At 47.8% G+C, this 17,800-nt stretch overlaps 1 long non-coding RNA gene across 2 annotated transcripts; it reads right to left on the reverse strand.

Annotated features, from left to right (window-relative positions):
• Positions 1-9,045: 9,045 nt before the first annotated feature.
• On the reverse strand, positions 9,046-15,787 carry LOC133281306 (uncharacterized). Of its 2 annotated transcripts, XR_009747457.1 has the most exons (3): positions 10,467-15,787; positions 9,956-10,077; positions 9,046-9,861 (listed from the first exon to the last, which is right to left on the reverse strand). It is a non-coding gene; the product is annotated as an uncharacterized LOC133281306 (long non-coding RNA). The 2 variants fall into 2 exon arrangements; XR_009747456.1 differs by having other exon boundaries at positions 9,046-10,077.
• Positions 15,788-17,800: the final 2,013 nt, after the last annotated feature.

Below are 17,800 nucleotides of genomic sequence, written 5' to 3' on the forward strand. Positions count from 1 at the left end.
CAGGAGATGGGATGTTTCACATCCATGAGCTTGCGCTGCTCTTTGAAAGGTGGCTGTTCCCCTCCAGCGCTGTCTGCAGTGCTCACTTTCATCTGGGCAAGGTTCATAAGAGAATTCTTGGATCGGGCTGCAGCCCTGGCCAGCTGCTGATGCCTTTTGGAGCTGATACCATGCTTAAAGGAATCAATCTCGGATGTTCCTACCATCTTTTTCAGTCAACTCTAATTAATGCAGACCCAGGCTTTCTCCATTTCATATACACTGGCACTGACTCCTCACACTTCACCCAACATGCTAAATGACAGCAGAAGTTACACTGCAGCCAGTGTCATTCGTGTTACAGAAATAAGCCTAACCACATGCGCTCTGAAAGGCTTTTTTAACGTAATAAAGGCCATTTGTGCCCTTCATTTACCTTTATGTCTTTTCCACTTCTACCCCTATTGTGCCTACAGAATTCAGGAATCCACTTTAGATTAATATAAAAGCTATACAATGCTCTTTGTGATTCTTTACTCTTTAGCTCCCCAAGTGCAGGCAATTCCTACCCATGTTTCATGTTCGTACTCTTTTTCTGCCTTTCTGTTTTGCCCCAGAGGTTACAGCTTGCACACACCGCTGGCACTGAAGGGATTCTTAAGTCCCTTCTGGCTATTCCAGAACAATAGAGGAGTCTCGGAAAAGGCATTGGCAGCTATTTGTAGAACTACTTTCTCCCTAAAAACCAGCTCCAGTTCCTGGGGATCTGTGTGGGGAGTGTAAGGTGTGTTGCTACCACTTACATGCAGATACCACCGTTAACAGGTGGCTCAGACAGGACCAAAAGCTAAACGGCTTTTACAGGATCTGCATAAAAACATAATCCAGTTTAATTCCAGATTTATACTGGAGGTGATGCCAGGTATTAAAGGGAAGAATGTGCTTCTGGCAGGACTCCAGCTATTTCTGTTCTTTCTTTTCCTGCCTATTGGTTGGAGCAGAGATCAAGGCCAGACTCCTACCTCCTGTTTCCACCACGGGCACTAGTTTACTCCATGGCCAGCACAGTGAGGCTGTCCAGAGGTTAGTTAACATTATTGTGAGAAAATGCTTTGATGTTCTTGAGTGAACAAAACAGAGCGAAACACATGTCATTGCAAAGTGGAAGTCATTACATTTCACATGGGAAGCCATGAGAAAATGAAACAGCAGCAGATGAGTGTCACCATGTGTGTGTAGCTCCAGTCACACCTTCCAAGTCCTAACTGCTCCATGGCCAGGCTGTGCTGAAGACAGAAGGAGATGATTTATGTTATTTTGGAAAATGGAAACCAGGAACTATTGCATATCCATTTAGGGATTTGCAAGGTATAAGAAAATGCACAAATCAATTACATGCAACCAACTCAGAGGAATTTGTAGTGGCTGGTACTAAAGGAAATCTTCCTTTTCCATAAAGGAGACACTAGATCATATCATTCGGTAACTGCAGATGAGAAAGCACGGGCCTATGAAGCAGGGATGTGGAAAACTGAACACAGTCAAAACAGGTAAGGCTGAGAGCATGAGAAGTCTATCCTTTCTCCTTTCCTGTGAGACAGTAAAAGCCCTAGGCACTTTACAACTGAAAGAAGGTAAAGCTGCGTTTCTATATAAAAATCACTGTAAGGGAATCTGGGAAGAACACCAGGCCCGGAGGTCAGGAACGCAGGATTGCTGGGATAAGGAGATGTTTTACTGTGTTAAAGGTGATGCCATCCCCAGTCACTGGGAAGGCTTTTGGTGTGAGGAACGATTTCAGCTTCGTGCTGCATAGGTCAGGGAGAAAACAATCTATAGTGTGTGTAACAACGCTTAGACATTGAACACTCAGCAACAGCTCAGCGTCCCAGCCCTCGCTGATCACAGCAGGTAAAAGATGGCAAGAGTACATCGGAGGGTTTAGTGTCCTCTTTCACACTTCCAAGCTTTCAGTCTTGAAGGAGACAAACCCAGCCTATTACACTTGCTGCCTTTGTATCCCAAACTGCTCTTTGCTACTGTAAGCTGGCTCTCCTCATTAACTGTATTTACTTAGCAGTAGAACTGTTGTTATGTATGAATAATTAACAAGGAAAGATGTCACTTACTGCACTAGTGCTGCATGGTTCTGGCTGCCTGAGTTTCCAGCTCTACAAAGCCCGTAACAGGAAACTGTAAGGCCAGTCTCTCCTTTTACAGAGTTTAATTTGGGGTATGTTTCTTATCTTGGTGTGTTACCTAACTGTCGAAAGTGACAAAAACAGATGCCATAAAAGGCAGGAAAAATGCAGCTGGACTGAACCTCAAGTATTAACAAAGCATATTCCCTTGATATACACTAATCTTATACCTTCAAAACCAGGAAAGATCCAGTTAAACTCACAATCATTTTATAGTCTCTGTAGAACCATAGAAGCTTAGGGATCCTTTGTTATTCCTCCATAAAGAGGAAAGTTATAGTAAATGTGCCCTTCTTAAGTTGGGTGTTTTTAAATACTAATGTTTATTGCTCTGCAGTTTCTTTTTAATGTGTGCACAGAGAACAAGAAAACACCTAGCTGCACAGGAGTATTTTTGGAGACAGAGTCCTCTGTTCATAACCGGTTACCTTTTTTGCCGTTCACATAGCTGATCATCGTTACTGATCCAGTTAGCAGGATTCTTTAGGGAGGCTGAAGGAGGCTCACTGTTACACAGCACATGATCCGGGGTGCTGGGGAATGCAGTGCGTGTGTCTGTAGCTGTCATAGCCCTTGGTTGGACACACACAGAACTGCCCCACTTGGCTCCCAAGTGCCAAACCTCTCTGTCCCTACACTTTTATTAACTTGTGAAAACGGACTGATGTGGCCAACCTGCAACAAGTTCTGTGGATTAACACTGTATTTCCCCCAGTTCTCCCTCTACTGAACAGAGCCTTCCCCAGAGCTCCAGTTTGGGGCTTACAGTCTTTCCTTCCACAGAGGCACAGTACCTGGAAGCAGGCCGATGCTCAGGTTTCCTGTTTCCAAAAACATTTGGCTATAGTAAGAACAAGAAGTAAATACATAAATAACATCAGAGTCCCTCTGCTTTATTCTTCTCACTGCTTTTGGACATTGATCAAGACTAAAGGCACTGGTCTCCACACATAATTCCAGGGCTTTTATTAGGTGACTCCCTCATCAGCTTTGTCAGGGAGCCAAAGCGCATCTCCAGATGACTGCTGACCAAGCAGCCCACACCTCACACTGTGCAGTGCAGGCACTTCCAAAAAGCCTGGGCAGTTTCCTCACCAAACTAAGCCAAATGGGGCCATCAGCCCCAGATTCCAGCCTGTAGTAAACTCAGTTGCACAAAGCATCTTTTAAGATCACTCAGCTTTGCCTCTGCTGTTTATGAGGAGGTGCTAAGGAAAAAATAGTTTAATTTTAGGCGTTATTGAAGAGCTCACCCCTGGTCTGAATGAAAAAGAAAAGAAGATGATAAAAGGATTACCAATATGTGAGTGTTTTTTTGCAGAGCTCAGTGTACATCCGTGTGCAGCAAACATGATACTTCGCTTGCAAGCTGAGCCCTGTGCATCTCACAGGACATTAATGCAAAAGCGGGAGAAATCTAATCTTAATCTTCTGGAGACTGAAACACTGATATAACATGTCATGCCCTGTCATCACCTGTTGCTCAGGGTTGAGATATTCCCAGTGTCAGAAGGAGACTGTGAATGAGAAGTGCATTTTGATGACTGCAGAGGAGGGGAGATTTGCAGGAACTGGTGAGGATGCTGCTATTTTATAGTGTATAAAATACGCCTGACCTGAGGCAGCGGATCAGCAGAGGCAGCCTGAGGTGCGTGCACTGAAAACACCTCCTGTTGAGCTACTGACACATTTAGCAGCTGTCAGTCAAGAAGGAGAGCTGATCCTCTCTTAAGCAGACCTCCTCACCACCTATTGTTGCAAAGGCCTAAACCGTGCCTTCTTCAGCATTCTCTTGCCCCAAATCGAGCATCTCTTTCAGCTTCATTTTCTCCTTACGTTCCTCTTTTCATCTTTTGTATGTGGCTGCCTCGCTCCCACCTGCTGCCTCCCCAGTGCCACCTGCTCGCCTCTCCTCACTTAGTCTCCTTTGTTTCTGCTCCCTGGAGGAAGGCAGCACCATGAGCACATAGTCCCAGGTTGCTCCCCCTAAGGCTTACTTACCCAGCTCATTACTGCAACCACAGCCTTCCCTTGCATCACCAGGACCACTGATGAAAACAAAGCCAGAAACTAAGGGGAGAAGCAAGGAACCCAGCAGGCAGGGTGCCAGCACACCGGCACCAGAGCAGAAAGAGGGACACAAGTCAAGGAGGAGATGGTGGGCTTCAAGGACAACCACAGCCAGAGAGCCTGGAAGCAGAGGCAGGTTCTACCCCTACAGAGGGAAACATACAGCAAAGCAGAAGTTAGGGAGAGTCACAACATCTTTTTTTTTTCATAATCAAACATCCATCTTGCTGTTAAATTCCATTTGCAGCTCAGTCTTCAGCTGGAAAAGTGGGGCTCAAGTGCTCCTTTCACCTATGCTTTGTTGAGCATCTTTGGATTGTGAGATCTTCTGGGTATGGTTCATGCTTTGGCACAACTGCAAGACAGAGACTCAGCACCGCTACTGTGCAAATTATTAGTATCGACATTATTAGTACTTCTAGTCCTGTTGTTAATAATACTAGCAACCTAATACACTGTTTTCTGTGCTGTCTGGGAAACAGGGATTCCATTCCTATGTATTTTATGACAGGGATAAGGAATTACAGTTCTCATGTGCACAAGATTGCTGTTTGAGCCATAATAAACTGCATCAAATCAGGCATTTCAGACCAGAGCATCAACGTGGTATTAAATGGGTGCCTTCACTGGGTTTGGCCTGGGGACTGGGCTGGGCATGGCTGTATCTTCATGTGAAACAAGATCTGGCACCAAACTCACACAAAATCCCCCTGAGCATTCCTGTGCTCAGTGCGCATCTCCAGAGCTAGTGGGTACAGGAGGAGCATTGCATCACTGGTACAGCCTCTTATCTCCATCCCTGGTATGGCTTCTTTCTTTCATCCCTTGATCCCCGAAGGGGTTTGCAGTAGGGCTGAGTCTTGGGTGTCTCCAGGCGCCGGCTGCCCCCCTTCCGCACCATTGCGCAGGCCGGTCTCACCCTTCATTACAGACCATCAGAAACCAGCACAATAACGGCAGCTTCGGAAACACATTCGGGCAGCAGAGCGGCTGCAGCCGCTCCTGGCGCCCCGTCCCCAGGGCAGGAGCCCGGCCGGGCCGTTCCTCGCCCGGCCCCGGCGCGGGGGCTCCAGCGATGCCGGGTCCCCGGGCCGGTCCCTGGCGGTGGCGCTGCGCCCTCGCTGGTCCCACCGGGTGCTGCAGACCCGCCCGGGTTTGGGTTCCTGGCGGCGGGGGTTACCGGGGGAACAGCACACACAGCGGCTGCGCTCGGCAGAGGAAGTTTCGGAGCAGGAAGCTCAGACGGGGCCATCGCTCCTCCATCCAGGGCTGAAGAGTTGTGCGCAAGCCCCTCTCTGCTTTGCAGGAACCTCCTGGAGCTGAAAACACGTCTGGTTTTCTATCAGGGGCTAGGCCAGTTGCTTCTCTCCAAATCACAGAGCTTCTGCAGCCTCGTTGCACAAGGCTGTGAGAGAGAAACGCCACGCAGGGAAGTTCTGAATATGCCGTGGCAATAGAGACCCTGCTGGGAGGCACCCTGGTAGCCGCAGTGACACCTCCGTGTCCTCTGCCAGCGCCGGCAGCGGCTCCTGCAGAACTTCCTAGGAGCAAACTGTAACCTCACCCCAATATTAAGTCTCAAAAGACTCTCAAGCCTCCTGATCAGTGAAATGCAGTTAGCAAATGACCTGCTGTAAAGTGGTGCCACTCAGCAGGGAATTTCACCCGGAGCAAATGGCAGCACAAGAGTGTGGGCTCTCACTAAGAGAGGATCGCACAGAAGGAGCTCCCAGTGGGTCTGCTGGAGGAGTTTGAACATTATCTGGTAGCAGAAACTATGACCAGGATAGGAGAAATTAAATTGCAATGCACCATCCCGTCCAGTCCTCTCTAGTGAATAGGACAGAAGCCCTTCTGTTTGAGATCTGTTTGAGAGTGGACCTGATAAATCAGTAGAAGCCACATTTCCATCAGGCAGCTCTGCTCTTGGGCTGCAGTGGTTCAGGCCTGAGGATTTCCTGACCTAGGGAAAGGCAGGAGCCCCCCCCCCCCCCCCCCCCTTTTCCTGCAGCAGCTTTGTCTTGCACAGAGTGCATATACCCTTACACGCAGTGTATCCCCGTGTTTCTGGGTAGTGAGTAGAGCCCAGAACAAGAACTGAAGGGCTCTGAGCGAGGGGGCTCGGCGAGTCTCATTTAATTACAGTGCGGTGCTGGCTCTGCTCGCCCCACCCACATGCCATTTCACGCCTGATTTCTTCTCTGATTTCTTTGGGGAAAGAGAGGGAATTCGAGTGCATGTAATTTGGGTTAACAAGACGCATTATCTGCAGCCTCATTCTTGTAAAAACTTTCACAGGGAAATCACCCAGCCCATGGAGAGAAAAAATTCTCTCCTTATTGTAATTTTTCCAAGGCTAATCAAACTCTCACCATTATCCTATTGATCACAGGGAAGGTTTGATTTTCTACCGGTTGCCTAGTTAAGGTACAGTAGCTGTTGCTTGGCTTACTACATGCTGTGAGTACAACAGAGATCAACCCTCCATTTCTGTGCTCCTTTTTTATCCCTTTCCTAGACCCCTTTTCCTTCAAAGCTCACCTGCCTTTTGCTTTTGTGGTGTTCTACCTGCCTTTCACCTTCTCCTGTATCCACTGAGCAACAAAAGGGGTAAAGCTGGATTTCTACAATTAAAACTGCCAGAATAAGAATGGGAGAAAGCAAAAATCCCGAACAGGTTTGGAAACAGGGGGCAAAGGAAAAGGTGGATCTGAATGAAGCATCCCCCAACAACATGGATAAAAGGGCTCTGTGTCCAGTACCTGTAGACATTATTAGCATAACCTCCATCCAGCTTGGACCAGAAATTGTAAGGTATGAGCCCTTCGTGGTGGTGTGTGCCCAGGCCTGTCACTGAATGCACAGCATCTGATCCTGCTATTATTGCCATATGCTTTATAGTCACCAAAGCTCGTCTTCCTGTGTGAGGAAAGGCATCAGTCTCCGTTTCAAGGTGCAGTTCCCGTCCCTCTGGGGGACAGCAGCCATGTGTCAGTGCACAGCAAGGAGGCAGGGAACAGCTACACAAGAGCAGTGTGCTGGAGAAAGGTGCAGGCTTTGCTTTGCCTTCCTGTGCAAGGGTTTCTTTGGATGTGTTTTGTGTCCCTTCAAGTCACTTGGGAGTTTAGGAGAGCCAGAGAGAATAGCTTTTTCTGTCATTATTTGATAACCAATACAGTTCCCTTTGACCCTCTCCCCTCTTCCCAAAAAAGAAAGACCAGCTCAGCATTGTGTTATTTTTCAAAGCCTTTACAAATTAAGACAGTAACATGGAAATCCTCGTTGGGTTTCAGTTCATACTTCCTCCCATGCTGGGCTGAAACGGGGATTCTTTTGTGATGGCTGTGCTGCTTATTTTTTTTAAACCTCCTGAATTTGGCACACTGCCCTACTTTATTTTCTTTCCATTCTCTAGTGCTGCTCCCATTGGGAGGCTCATTCGCTTCTAATGCATGGTGTTATCTTTTGCAAGTTGAACTCTAAATCCCTGTGTTGTTTTTCCTTGCTTGTTATTCAGGTGCAGGGAATGTTAATGATGTCTCTTTGGCTGGTGGATGCTCTGGCTATGCGGCTTTCATTCTTTCTGTTAATGTGTTTTATGAAGTAAATTACAGATAAATGTATATTTTAACTACAGCTTCGAGAAGGCAAATCTGTGAGACTTCACAGTCTTTCATTGGGTGAAACGCACAATTAACATCTTCCACAGCAAGAGGATGTTCGCAGGTGTGAATGGGAGAAGCTTTACAGGGGCAAAAGCTCCAAAACTAAAAACTGACACCTGATATACAGAGGGAGAGGGAAAGGGAGAGGAAAGGGAAGCAGATCTGCAAACTAACTTGTATTCAGGGTCACTGAGCTCTGCTCCTGTGCACTCAGCTGCCCACACCAAGGAAACCTCCTTTTACAGCACTCAGCAGTCCCTATCTGTAGTTGTCAGACAATCCTCAAATTAGAGACCTTATGAAGAGAAGACCCATGTTCTCTACTTGTCATTGGTTCAAGATGGCTTAAAAAACTCCTAAAACTTCTCAGGGACTCAGGAAAGCAGGCTGTGATGGGGTTTTCGTGGTAGGGCTTGCTCACAGAGACGTCTGGACTGTCCTCGCACCAGGTGCCATTTGTGAGCCTGTGGCCTAAGTCTGCAGGCGCCAGAGCACCTTGTTATGGCTGTGGCTGTCACTGTTTATGTTGCTCAGCCAATTCAGTCTCTTGTTGCAGCATCAGGCCTCCTGGGAGACCTTGGTACTTTGAGCTGGGGAAGCTGTGCAGCCTCCAAGAGCCATTAGGTGAGGAAACATCAACTGCTGCTGTGCAAAAGTAGGGTCAGTAGAGGGTAAAGGTCATTGGGGTCCTCTGTGGACACCCATCCTTCCCCACACATTTCCCACAGCCCCCATCCTCCCTGTGCTCCCCCTGCCTGGTGGTACTGGGTAATCACAACTGGGCAGGATTTGCAGTAGGTCTTTCCAAAGACCCTGTGGGCTCCAGCCATCATTCAGCTTTGGTGCCAAAGGCAGATGGGAGAAGGAGAAAGGGACCTGCTGTGGCCCGTACCAGTGCAGCCTTGTTGGCTCCACTGTCCCTGGTGGTAACTCCCTGCCTGGGTGACGTGCAAGGGTCAGGATGCTCTAGACTTGCCGTGCAAACAGATCTGCCTTCCCCAGAGAGATGCCTGGGCTGAGGAAGGAGAAGGAGAAACGTGTATTGTCATGGAGAGAGGCTGAATTTCTCCGAGTAGTCTGGACTGAACTGGGATTAGAGGATTTAGTAAAGGAAAATACATACTAGTGTCTGTAGTTGTCTGGTTTTTATTGAACCAAGAATCCCCTGTGAGCCATGAGGTAAGTAAGCAGTAAAATCATCCAACAATGCCTTGAAAACAGTTCTGTCTCTAAACACTGCATCTCTCGGGCACTGGCTGTGTTCAGAACGGCTTTCTTCATCCCAGGAGACTGAGTTACCTTGGACAGCACAGAGCCACTGCCAAAAATAAATACTTAAAGCTGGGTGGTGCTTGAGTCATTGATGCAATGAGCGGCTGCGAGGCTGGAAAACAAGCTGATGGCTTTTACATGGGCAAAATCTCCGGGTCATTCTCTCCTTCCTCAGCACTTGCCCTTCATTTTTATGCAAGAGACATTGTCGGTTTGGGGGATTCTTACCAGGAGCTTGTGAGAGAAATGTTGAAAAGGGAATTTTCCAGGTTGCCTTTTCCGTCTTCCTGCTGCATTAACTGCAGGTGGTGAAGCTGCTGTTTCGGCATTTCTTCTTCAAAAGCTACATCACGTAATATCACTGAGATCACAAGGAGATGAGGAGAAAAATGGCCCTATAGGATTTTTGTTAAAAAAGGATCCATCCATAAAAGATGAAAGGTTAAATTGCTTTTAGAAACACAGCAGCGTTTAAACAGGTGAAGATCCTCGGAAACGGAGTTTGGATTCAATAAAGTAGCCATGCAGAAGGGCAGAAGAAGGCCTTTCTTTGGAGGGAAATGTCACACTTTAGTGTTAATAAAATGTCTAGTGGTATAACAATAATGATAGCAATCAGGAGCCTTTATTTTTCACCTGGCAGGGCTGGTTCATGCGTGTTTTTTCAAAGCTACCTGCAATTCAGGAAAGAACAAAAAAAGAATCAGGCATGCATTGACTGAAAAATATCACAGTGGAAGAGAAGAGAGCCAGACCAGCCCAAGACACCTGCACGTTACTGGGGAGATAAAGAGTGCTGCTCCCAGGTGGCAGGACATTTTCTTCCTCAGCCTTTTAGATATTGCCTCTTCGCAGCTGTGTTGTAAAGACATCATGGGAGATTTACAATCCTAAAAGAAGATACAATGAAAATGTCAAAAGGAAAAGGCAATTGCAAACAATAGTTTTGCTCTGGGCTGGCCCCCTCTACACTCTCCTTAGTAGTGATGTATCACAAAGGCAATGAGCACACAGCATTAGCTGCTCTTGCATCTCTTGTATGTTTGTTAGGTTTAATGTGCCAGAACTTGGTGGAACAAAACTTGTTCTCCATCTATGTAGATGTCACATAAAACTTTCTGTGGAAAGAGAGGAAGAGTGGGAAATACTGGTCTTTTAGAGGCAGTGACACCAGACTAATACATAACCCACCAAGTGGTGGTGGGGATAACACCCATGGTTATAACACCCATGGTTATAACACCCATGGTTAGTGGAGTGCGCATAGGCTGATACATACCTGTGAACCAAGGAGATGACAGAATCTGTAAGCCCAGCCCAGGAAAGCAGGCTCCCAGTCTGGGGCTGTACCTGGGCTGCACAACTCCACAAAACCCCAGTGCACAGCAGCATACTTCAGCCCTCGCTTGTGGGGAGGGAAAGCAGCATGGAAGGGAGCCAGGTCCCCCTGCACCATATCCCTGCCTGGGTGATGGGATGTGGAGCATGCTGCAGCCAGCACCCCCTGCTCAGCCTCAGCACAGCCAGAACCGTCAGCCTGAGCTTGTGCAGGGCTCAGCAGGGCCAGCACTGAGCACTGTCAGGGTGGCTTCAAACTGTCACTCCTGACAGCGAGAACCCTGGTGTGCCACAGTGCTGTTTGCGGTCATGTCAGGAACAGCACGAGGCTGCGCGGGATGAGTAGCAAGAGCAAAGCTCCTCTGAAGTGTTTCTGACACATGTTTGGCATGTGTAGAGCTTGCCAGCTCTGCAGTGCTCAGATGCTCTGGAGCTCAGTGCCAGAGTGCACATCTGGAAGGATGAGACTGCTGTCTTGCAGAGAACTAATAGGCTGCAGGGACTTTTCTGCTATAAACTGCTCTTTGCCTTGTGCAGCAGCTGGCTGGGTTAGCTGTAGCATTAATATTAACTTCAGTGAGGCTCACACTGGAGATGATATACTCCAACCCCAGGAGCCAAGTCTGTTGAGCAGTGCTTGCAAGATACAGCCACAGGCACTCACTTCAGTGTTTACTTTAAGAGATTCCTCGACTGTAGATTTGCTGCTCATGCTGGCCCACAGTGTGTGTTGATGGGGAAGGTGCCAGCTCTTGTCAGTCACTAGTGTTGTCATGAATTAGCAGGGGCCACACAGGGTACAGCCATACATGTCAGCCTTGTGAATGAGCACTGGAGCAAGATGCGAATATGTGAGGTCCTGCTAAGACAAAGTATCAGAGAGAAAAGGAGCTCCCTTGGCACAGGAGCTTGTGGGTCCTGCTCACCCAGCATGTCCAAAGCATGAGCAGCCTTCCCTTGTGTCCCCGACGCGGTTGCTGCGCTGGGCCCTGATGACAGCCTTGCTCCTTCAGCAGCTGTGAACATGGAAATGTCAGGAAATGATGGAACTGAGTTAATCCAAGGCCCTGCAGTACTTCAAGGCACAGACCTTAGCAGCAGCAGCAGCCAGGCCTGGTCACAGACGGGAGGGGAATGGATAGGGTTTTGCACAGCTTTCCCCAGGATCCAAAGCCCACATCCTGTCATCCCTTGCACGGGAGCTGAAGGAGTTTGGCTCTGGTGAAAAGCACCGGCTCAAATGCTTTGGGAAGTAGCTCTCTGGGATTCTGCAGGGTCTGGTAGAGTGGCATCAGTTCTGTTTTACCCAGGCAGCAGGTGGGCATGGGGAACACTGGTAACCACTTTTCTAGATACCGAGGCAGTTGTCATTTTGCCCTAGACATTATGACCCCAGATGGTTTCCATACGAACAAATGCCCATTATTTTTATTGTGCAGTTTAACCAGAATTCTTAATGGCATATATTTCCTTATTTACATTTAAGAAAATATCCCAAACTGGACATCAGCCATTTGTGGTGAAAGGCTCACAAAGGCCTGTTTGCTCTCTCAACTAAAATCCTTTGCTCAGAAAAGTGTTTGTTTGCGTGATAGAGCTACTGCTGTCATATGGAGCTGGAGGCTCTTGGGCATATTTTGGCCTAGTGCCCCAGAACACATAGTCCCTATTGAGATTTACAGCCAGTTAAATTCTAAATGCGTTTCTGTGACAAGCTGACTCACCAGTTTCTTCCACCCCTCCGGCTCTGCTTTTACCAACTTGCATGATTTTGTCACATGCCTTTGAACAGTCTCTGTTTTTTCTTAAAGCCCAGCTGCTGGAGTCAAGGCCCTGTGTGAGGAGTCAGAGTCTGAACTTGAGACACCAGGAAAATAAAGATCCTAGCACTTACTTTCACTTTTAAATTGTTGATCTTTAGTCCCCGAGTTACACTTTTGGATGGTACTGACTGAAATGACTGTGAACGCATCCACTCCTGTGGATTCCAGCTGAGCCCAGCAGTGTTCATTTACTGTAGTTTGCAAAATGATTTTTGCCAGAACACTGTAACTGTTTCTCTGAACATCAGTAGCCATCACTGGGGGAGCAGGTTTTTCCTACAGGAAATGCAGCCGTGATGACACCTGTGGTTCAATGTACTACAGTTGAGGTCTGTAGTTCCCGGGCAATCCTGGGCAGACACTGTGCCTTTGCAGAGCCCATGTGGGTCCAACTGGAAGTGTAACCTTAAAGTTGTTAGGTTATGGAGTAGGCAAAATTCGTGGTCTTTCATCAGGTCCTAAAATCTTTTGGTTGAGCAGGACTTGGGCAGAAGTTCAAAACATCAGGGGAAGTCTAAGGAGAAAAGAAACACCCTGTAGCAGTGCACTGAACTGGTGTGCTAATCATCTTTCAACAGTTACTCATTTCACGGCTTATTTTTGCTGCTGCAATTTGGGGAGCTAAAATACATCCTTTATTGCTGTCTGTCTAGCGCAGCTCTGAGCTGGCTGAGAGCTCTAGCTGTTGATTCAGCAGCAGTACACTTGGGAGAGCTCTGGACTTATCTTTTGCCAGGGTAACTTGTCTTTTTGACTAATTCTGATCCAGGATTTTCTTGGAAAAGAAAAATAACCCCGTGCCTGCCCAGATCTGTATCATGCTGCGCGTATAGTTATTTGTGTATGTGGGTTACAAATTCCTTTGCTTCCCAGTGACCTCTGCTAGGCACTTAGTGAAGTATGTGGAATAAATTCACACCCCAAAATCAGAGGCTAGATTACTTTGTAGAAGAACATCAAACAATTTTCACGCTAAAACTTAACATGGTGCTGAAATAAAAAGGAGAAGTTCAAAAGTGTTTATGGTTCCTTCGCAAAATGTATTGGTTTGAAAATTCCACTATTGTGCTGAGATATTTGCAACTGAATATCACACCTTTGTTCCACCAGAGCCCAGGACAGCAGACTTGAGGTCATGCGGCAGGGCTCTCTTAGGCTTCTCACTGTTGCCCCTTCATCCTTCTTGGAGTGATGTTGTGCCTGTGCCACAGGTAGGGTGTCATAGACTGGCTGCTCCGAAACTTCTTGGTGTTCTGTTATAGCAGTGTTTGGGTATGGCTGTAAAAATATAGCTGCACTGTAATATAATGAAAAACCACATGAGAATGGAAGTGAAACTGACAGGAAAAGGGAAACACGCTCACCTGCCCACCTGCTGACTGAAGAGGAAGGAAGAAACGGTGGAAATGCTGCAGTTTCAGTGATGCCTCCAGACTGAAGAGCATCACACAGAGTGAATAGACAAAATAAGCCAATATCTGGTATTTTTTAAACAATGTGCTTTTGTGAGTCTAGAATTGTTGTTTTTGAAAAATTAAAGATTTGCAATGGTAACGGAAAGAATATTTTGACTGCTTTCTCATCTTCTTACCCATTTTCTGCTGGTTGGCAGCTTGTGGCATCCCTCAGGGGTGTCTGACTGGGTTGGGTGCAGGGGCTATGAGCGGGCTCTGCACAGGATGGGCTTTTCTTCCACCTAGGATCAGCCTCAGGAGTGATGTGGTTCTGTGGCCTGCATGAGGCCACACAGCCAGACAGTGTTTGAGCTTGGAGGAGAGACATGGACCTGCTGGCTCCCAAAGCCATCCTCCAGAAAGCGTGTTCCTCACTTCCAAACACAGCCAACATATTGTGGAAGTGGCCTTTGACAGACAGGGAGAGCTTCTTTCCACAACCAGTGACGTGTCTAACTAGGGTTAACTGACTTCTGACATCTTGTTAACCTTTATAGCCACTGGCCAGCCTTCATTCTGGCTTTGGTCTGAAGCTGCACTGCCTCTTCTGGTCCTCACTCTCACCAGCAGCTTCTCTGGGAACTGGAGAGGCTGAGGCAAATAATAGATACGAATCATGAGCAAAGAAGAAATGACTGTCATTGCAAAAGTGTATTTATTAATGATCTTCACATAATTCTCTGGGAGTGATATTCTGCAAGACAGAATTGTGATAGATTTTCACCAAATGGGAATATTTCCCTCCAGAAGTGTGTAGCATTAAAGGCAGTGAAGAAGCTGAATGTGTTTCCTCCAGTCAGGAAAATGACGGATCAGGGACAAGAGACAATACATTAGTAAACAATATAAAAAATGTACATTTTGTCATTTTGTATTCCTGAGTTATTCTAAATCTGTGAATAAATCGAGAGCTTAAAGTCTCTGGAGCTGTTTTGAAGTCTCTTGCTTTCTATAAATATTGCATTTGCCTCAAGTAAGAATTTCTGACATGTATTAAAAAAAATATACATTAGTAAAGCTTATAAAATAGATATTTGGAATGCTGTTATTGTTATTTTTTATTAAAAATACAGTTTAATGGAACAATTGAGTTCTACTTCAAAGTGTCAAAATTATTTTTCATGCTTTTTCCCCGTGTTCTTTGAACTTTATGGTTGAAGCTCTAATTTTCTGCTTTCTGCTTTTGTTCTTCTTTGAAGCAGTCGTTCCCTTGCACAGATAATGCTGTCTGCTTCCCAGTAATGCTCCAGTGAGATCCTCAGATTAGGGTTTCTTGGCAGATGGCCATGGTTAGCTGAGCTTGGAAGGCCAAGTCCAGTGTTGTCTATTGGACTGGACAGATAGACAGTACCACCTCTCTGGAACAAACCCAAGGGAATATCTTACAACTGCTCTTAGTGTTCTTACAGGGTTTTTTGGGGGAGAATCAATGCCAGACACAACTACACGCTGGTACCTATGCTTAACCTGATCAAATGGTGTAAGGAGATCTCTTACTGTAATGTGCTGGCAAGAGTCTGTTTGCAAAGAGAGTCCTTGAGTTCAATAGTACAGGAGAAAACAGCTCCAGGTTTTCACATCTGTGACATGCTTTGTTTTATTTCATGCTGATCCACGCAGTCTGCAGAGAAGCTGATGGCTATTGTGTATTTGCATCAAGTCCAGAAACTGAACCAAAGTCCAGAATTCTACTTTTTGTGATAGCAACTGTGTACTGAGCTGCACCTCCAGCAGAAAGCCGTGCTGCCAGCTCAGGCCACTGACACCGTGTCCTCATTCAACATCCCGTATGGACCTGGCGTTAGCAAGCAATGCTGGATGACCTGGCAGTGAGCAGTGAGAGGAAGCATTCATCTGGGGACTGCCATCACCTTCTCACCATTTCCACAATAGGTGACCACGTATTTCAGCACTTGGCACATCCCTCAGCCAGCCCTCGAGCAGAGGTGGTCTCTGGAGTATGGTCAAGGAATGATGTATTCCTTGTGGGAGCTCCTTGCAAAACCCAAGTGCGTGCTGAAACAGCCAGGAGCTGTGAGACGATCCTGGCAAAGAGGGAGCACATGCCCCGTCTGTACACGTGTTTGGGTGCTCTGTATTTCCACCTGTGGACTCGCTTGTTTAGGAGAACAGTACAGGAACCTTTCATAGGACAAAACTCTCACCAATGTCCCTGTCAGCATCGCAGGGCTGGGCACAATCTGGGGAATTCCCTGGAGAAAGTGCTTGCAGCTTTATTTCTGGAGATGCACCGACTGCTGCTAAAGCTTGCAAGCAATGGGAATGAACAGAGCAAGGGAGGGGTGAGCCTGCAGCCATCACACTGGTGGCTTTATCTGGGTGTTGTCTGCACTATGTGGCAGCAGCCTGAACCACAGGAGCCCTATCAAAGGGCGCCTCAACTTATTCATAATTAGCAGTGGGAATGCTTGGGTTTAGGTTTGTGCTCACAAAGGACCGGGGTCTGTGTTGAAGGGAACTGGAACTCTTTAATTAACTCCTTTCTAGAGCTTTTCTTTGTTAAGGTTTGCAGGCTCTGTCATGCCTTATTGATGGAGGAAACCCTGTCCCTTCGGCGGGACTTGGTGCCGGCACTCTGGGATGGCCATTTTGGGCTTCGGGGAGGTTGGTGCTGCCTCACAGCACTGTGCTACCGTTAGCTCAGCTATGGCGGGAGCTCCCGTCCCCTCCTGCCTCCCACAGCGTCCATCTTTGGTACTTCAGGACAAGAGGAGTGAGTGGTGGTGCCCCCTCCTCAGAGAGCCCCACCCCAGCCTCCTGAGCACGGGGGTTCCTTTGCGGTCGGTGTTGCCCCCCCCGGCACGGCCCAGCAGGGCCCCGCTGCCTCCTGAGGTAAAGCTCTGGAAGGTTCTGGAGCTGCACCGGGGGGCTCCTGCTCGGAGGAGTCACAGCCTGGGCCGGCAGCTGCCAACCCACCACAGAGCTGACCACAGTGCACCAGGTGTCCATAGGAGCCGTTCCTAGGGCAACCACTGAGTTTTATGAGGTAGCCATGTTCCGAGTAACAGTGTTTCGGAGGGCTGAGATGTTCGGGTACCTCAGAGGCTGCTGGGGGGAAGCCAGGACGTTCCTCAGGTGCTTTTGGTGAGGTGATGCCTCTGTAAAGGGAATGTTTTACCTCAGAAGTGGAGGAAATCCCAGGATTCAGTTGAGGACAGTGACTTCTCACCCAAGGGGCTCCACTGCTGGGAATGGCGGGAGCCGTGCTGAGGCACCGGCGTTTTGCTGCTGAGTCGCCTGAGGTGAATTCTCATTCCCCATGAAGACAAGGGCAGATGGTGCTGGCTGAGGACTCTGCGGAGCAGGAGGTCTCCTGTGGGCGCCATGTGAGGAAACATCACCCAGAAGACGGCACCAGGTAAGGCTGAAGGGGAGTCTGGGGCGTTTGGGGCTTGGAGCAGATGGAGCCGCCATTATCCCCCTCAGGAGATGCTTGCAGCAGGATCATGCCAGTTGAATGATGCCATGCTAGTGCATGCACACTAGTGCTTAAAGTGTGGCACCTGGTTCCCTCTGTGGTATCCCCTCTGTTATAAACTGTGTGTGGTGACTGCATCAGTGGGTGACTGGCCTGAGGGCTACATCCCTGCACAGAGCAGGCTAAGGCCGTGGAGGCGTGGGTGCTGCCTGGGGCTCTCTGTGTGGAGTGCTTGGGCTGCTGAAAACCAGGCTGCAGGGGCATGGTCTGTAATTAAAAGTGAGACTGGGGCTTTGGTGTGTGTCACCGTGGAGATCTGTTGCTGCCAGTGGGACAAACAGCAGCGGGGAGCACTTCTGTGAGACAGGAGAGGGCTTTCACATGCAGGAAAGTTTAGCTTTACTCCTGCTAATGCTGATTTAAAACAAAGTGTTGTGAAAGTACGGGTGCTCTGCGCTTTGGCTTTCTTTAAGTCCCTGAGCTCCCTTGTTCTCCTCTTGCCTCACAGCATGAGGGGCTGAGAGTCCTGGAAGGTTCTGGGTGTTTCAGCTGCCCAAGG

This window comes from Pezoporus flaviventris, unplaced genomic scaffold (genome assembly GCF_033815535.1).
Source record: "Pezoporus flaviventris isolate CSIRO_AGI_PZ_B2104156 unplaced genomic scaffold, CSIRO_AGI_Pfla_v1 ptg000097l, whole genome shotgun sequence".
Classification (NCBI taxonomy): Eukaryota; Metazoa; Chordata; class Aves; order Psittaciformes; family Psittacidae; genus Pezoporus; species Pezoporus flaviventris.